Genomic DNA, 4,429 nt, shown 5'->3' on the forward strand with positions numbered 1-4,429 from the left:
ACAGGCCTCTATGGATCCAAATCGACTGGACAGCAGTGAGGCATTGAGGTTTTTTTTTGTTTGTTTGTTTGTTTGTTTGATTTTTGTTTTGTTTTCCCACATGTATACAAGGTGATTGAAAAGACCATGGCTTGGGTTAGGAATACCTTAGTCTTCAAGGAGACAACTTTGCTCTTCATTACTTGAAAGAGGTCTTTTGCAGCAGATTTGCCTAGTGCAGTACATTGTCTGATGTCTTGACTGCTCCTTACATTGCTGCTGATTATGGAATCAATAATATGAAATCTTTAGCAACATCAATCCTTTCTCCATTTATTGTGATGCTGCTTATTGGTCCAGATGTGAGGATTTTCATTTTCTTTATGTTGACTTTTAATCTATCATGCAGACTGAATTCTTTAATCTTCATCAGTAAGTGCATCAAGACATCCTCCCTTTCAGCAAGCAAAGTTGTGTCGTCTGTGTATCACAGGTTGTTAATGAGTCTTCCTCCAATCCTGAGGCCACACTCTTTTTCATATAGTCCAGCTTCTCAGATTATTTGTTCAGCATATAGATTGAATAAGTATGGTGAAATGTTACAACCCTGACGCACTCCTTTCCTGATTAGAAACCATGCAGTATCCCCTTGTTCTGTTCAAATGATAGCCTCCTGGTCTATATACAGGTTCCCGATGAACACAATCAAGTGTTCTGGAATTCTTATTCTTCTCAATGTTATCCATGATTTCTGATGACCCACACAATTGAAACCTTTTGCATAGTCAATGAAACAAACAGAAATAAACATCTTTCTGGTATTCTTTGCTTTGATCCAAAATCCATGTCACATCAGCAATTATATCCCTCTTTCCACGTCCTCTTCTGAAACCACCTTGTATTTCTGGAAGTTCTATGCTGATATACTGCTACAACAATTTTTGAATCATCTTCAGCACATTTTACTTGCATGTGATATTAATGATATTCTTCAACATTTTCCACATTCTGGGGGATGAACTCTCTTTGGAATGGGTACATATATGCATCTCTTTCAGTCAGTGGGCCAGTTAGCTAGCTGTCTTTCAAATTTCTGTCCTAGACAAGTGAGTCCCTCCAGCATGGCATCCATTTGGTGAAACATCTCAGTGTGTATTCTGTCAATTCCTGGAGGTTTCTTCTTTGCCAGTTCCTTCAGTGCAGCTTCAACTTCTTCCTTCATTACTATTGGTTCTTGATCATATGCCATCTCCTGAAATGGACAAACATCAAATATTCATTTTTGTACAATGACTCTGTGTACTCCTTCCATCTTCTCTTGATGGTTCCAACATCATTCAATATATTGCCCATAGAATCCTTCAATATTGCAATTCGAGGCTTGAAATTTTTCTTCAGTTCTTCAGCTTGAGAAATGCCAAGCTTGTTCTTCCCTTTTGGTTTTCTTACTCTAGGTCTTTGCACCTTTCACTATAGTAATTGGCTTTGTCTGTTTCAGCTGCTCTTTTAAATCTTCTATTCAACTCTTTTATCTTGTCATTTCTTCCATTTGATTTAGCTACTCTCCACCCAAGGACAAGTTTCAGAGTCTTTTCTGACATCCATTTTGGTCTTTTCTTCCATTCTTGTCTTCTTAATGACCTTTTGATTTCTTCATGGATGATGTTCTTCTTATCATCATCCCACAATTCTCCTGGTCATTGTTGTTTAATACATTGAATCTATTCTTTAGATGGTCTCTCAATTCAGAAAGGATATTATCAATGTCCTATTTGGCACACATGGACTTGTTTTAATTTCTTCACCTTAAACTTGAACTTGCATATGAGCAGTTGATGGTCTGTTCCACAATCAGCTCCTGGCCTTTATTTGGCTGAAGATAATGAGCTTCTTCATCACCTCTTGCCACAGATGTAGTGGATATGACTCCTGTGTACTCCATCTGGTGAAGCCCACCTGTATAGCCATCATTTGTGTTGTTCAAAAATGTATTTGCAATAAATAGTTAATTGGTCTTTCAAAATTCTATCATGCAATCTCCAGTGCTGTTTCTATCACCAAGGCCATATTTTCCAACTTCTGGTGATTCTTCCTTGTTTCCAACATTTGCATTCCAACCATCAGTGATAATCAATACATCGTGATTGCATGTTTGGTCAATTTCAGACTTAAAAAGTTATTAAAATCTTCATTTTTCTCATCTTTGGCTTTGGTGGTTGGTGTGTAACTTTGAATAATAATAGTATTTACTGGCCTTCCTAGTAGGCATTTGGATATTATCCTATCATTAACTGCATTGTACTGCAGGATAGATCTTGAAACATTCTTTGTGATGATGAATGCCACACCATTCCTCTTCAATTTTTCATTCCCAACAGAGAGGATCATTTGGTTATCTGATTTTAAATGGCAAAAACCAGTTCATTTCAGCTCACTAATGCTGAAGATATCAATCTTGATATGTTCCATTTCATTTTTGACAACTCCCCATTTTCCTACATTTTTCCTTCATACATTCAATGTTCTGATTATTAATGGATGTTTGCAACTATTTATTCCCATTTTGGATCATGCCACATGAGCATATGGAGGTCCTGAATGCTTTACTCCACCCACATCATTAAGGTCAGCGCTACTCTGAGGAGACAAGCTCTTCCCCAATCGTATTCTGAGTGCCTGCCAACCTGAGGGCTTCATCTTCTGGCACTAGATCTGGTAGTGTTTCAGGGCTGTTCATAAAGTTTTCCAGTAATATATCAGACAGTGTTTCACTGCTATTCATCAGGTTTCCACTGGTCAATTCTTTCAGAAATGGATGGACCCTTCCTTCTCCTGAGCTATCTTGGCCTGGAATCTCCACTGAAGCCTGTCCACCATGGCATGACCTGATGGTATTTGAAATACTGGTGGCATAGCCCCCAACATCACAGCAACATGCAAGCCACCACAATACAACAAATTGACAGTTGAGAGTTGTAACAGGAATAATAATAGTACAGAAAAATGAAAAACAACCCAAAATTCAATTTGTTCAATAAATAATGAGATTTACACATAGTGGACTTTCATACAACCACTGAAATTATGATTTATAAGAATTTATGTTTAATTAATAGTAGAAGTATTCACCATTTGGGACTTGGTGTATTATTTCAGGAATTTCATAATCCCTAAGGACTGAGGATTTTTCTCCCCAGTAAAATCCCAGGGGCTAAGTTAGCAATGACTAAATTTCTCCCACATATCTTTAGGGTAAAAGTAAGTCATTCAAACATTTCTGTAAAACCAAGATTTTACCTCAAACTGCAGAGTTCTTGTTGCCATTCCACCTTTTGATGCTCTAACTGTGATTTCATTTCTTTTGTTTCTGATAGCTCCTGTTGTAGTCGACTAACCTCATTTTCTGTTTCTTTATTTTTTCTTATAAGTCGTTCACAGTGATTTGTTTTTAGTTTTATTAATCTTTCACATAAGAGAATAGTATCCTTCATTTTCAATAGACTAACAGAATCTGCATCAATGAAAAAATGAAAACATAATTAATATATATGAGCCCTTTTGTGTACAAAGTCCCATTCATTTTACACTCATATATTGAACAATTGTTCATACATTGAACAAATATATACTGAATATCTAATGTGGAAGACATTATACTAAGCTCTGCAGACCAAAAAGACAAAATTCCTGTTATTGTTTAGCTTAAAATCTACTACAGGATGGAGACAAGTAAAGAGGTAACTGTTATTCAGATACTCTTAGAGAACAGAGTTCTAGGATCCCATAACAAAACTTGATTTAGAATTTGTTCTGGTTACCTAGTACCACTCTGATAAGAATATACCACAAATGGGATGGCTTGAACAAACAGGAGTTTATTCTCTTACAGTTTGGAGGCTTTAAGTCCAAGTGCAAAGTGCCAGGCTCTAGGGGCTGGGTTAAAGCCCCTCAAACTTGGGCTTCAGCTTTGCCTGCTGCTCTCAGCCCACTGGAGCCACAGGCTTTTCTTCACTCAGACAGCTAGCTGCTGGCTGCTGAGACTGACAAGCCAAAGGTTTACCAGTAAAAAGGCACAGTGCCAATGTTAACAAACAACACGGCAGGCCATTAACTCATGGAAAGTCACAAGGTTGGAAAAGATGGCAGGCTGCTGACAACAACATGGCTACATGCAGGGTCAAAGCATGCCATAAGCTAGAGACCATTCCCAAAGCTATTCCTTACACATGGGAAGCAGACCACATACCTAGAGGCAGCTACTCAGCTGGTCACCATAGATTCCACCATGGAGGACATTACCAGTCTCATCATGGGGAATACTACATCCAGCTGCCCAGCCACTCAACCAGACTTAGCCACGTTGACACACAAACTTAATCACTACAGAATCAGTCCAAGGAAGATTTCCCTGAGCAACAGATGCCTACAATGAAAACTGAGGGTTCAGCAG

This window comes from Orycteropus afer, unplaced genomic scaffold (genome assembly GCF_000298275.1).
Source record: "Orycteropus afer afer isolate SDZICR_OR568_19922 unplaced genomic scaffold, OryAfe1.0 scaffold01280, whole genome shotgun sequence".
Classification (NCBI taxonomy): Eukaryota; Metazoa; Chordata; class Mammalia; order Tubulidentata; family Orycteropodidae; genus Orycteropus; species Orycteropus afer.